The following is a 951-nucleotide window of genomic DNA, read 5'->3' as shown; positions in this document are numbered from 1 at the left end:
AGAGAGAGAAATGGAATTAACAGTTTGACAGGACACTAGTGAACGACTAAGACTACTTTCTAAACGCAGTAAGTCCATACAAATGTTCCGTGCATCCAAGAAGTTCATGCGCTTAGCAGCCCTGTTTGTTTTCACTGTCCTGTTTTTGTTATCAACTTTGACCCTCTGCAAATCCCAAAATTTTAATTTGCTTTGCGGGAGCAACTGTTTTCTTGAAGACACATCTTGTCGTAATTGCTCGAAATATGGAGTAGATAAAACAGCCGACAACTGATGAAGGGTCGTTCTTTATGTTATTTGTCTTGTTTTCCATTTGTTTCTCTCGTTGTTCGCAAAAAAAGTTCGTATTCCATATTTTCGTATTTCATGTTGTTTATGTTTTATGACGTCCTGTACCCATATATGCATATGTATATGCATATATATATATATATTATATATATATATATATATATATATATTATTATATATATATATTCACACATATACATGTTTACACACACACGCACGCACGCACACACGCAGGTACGTACACATATATTAAAATGACTAACATTTTGGGTTGTCTACAGTTAAAGGTTAACACGCTCGACTGCTGTAAGTAATTGCCGAACTGATTTAGTTAGTAAAAAGAAAATGTATCAATAGACAATAACCAACCGAGCAGAATTCCATAAAAGACTGACAAGTTGACGGGAATTCCAACGTTGCTTTCGAAGGAATGCAACGGGTTTTTCGGTAAGAGTGGCATATTTGGAATGGTTCGTGTCAATATGTAACTACAGCTGCCCTAGATTAACAGGAAGTACAATAGAATCACAACCGAACGTATAACATAGGTGTTGCTGTTGTTGCTGCTTGTTTGTTTGTTGAGCGAAGCGATCTTCGTCCCAGGGTGGGAGAAGTCCGAAACGTGGTCCTTTGCTATTCGTAAGACCCGCAGAAGAGAAA

The sequence above is a fragment of the Octopus sinensis genome, linkage group LG25 (genome assembly GCF_006345805.1).
Source record: "Octopus sinensis linkage group LG25, ASM634580v1, whole genome shotgun sequence".
In the NCBI taxonomy this organism is placed as follows: Eukaryota; Metazoa; Mollusca; class Cephalopoda; order Octopoda; family Octopodidae; genus Octopus; species Octopus sinensis.
This window is presented reverse-complemented; position numbering follows the sequence as displayed.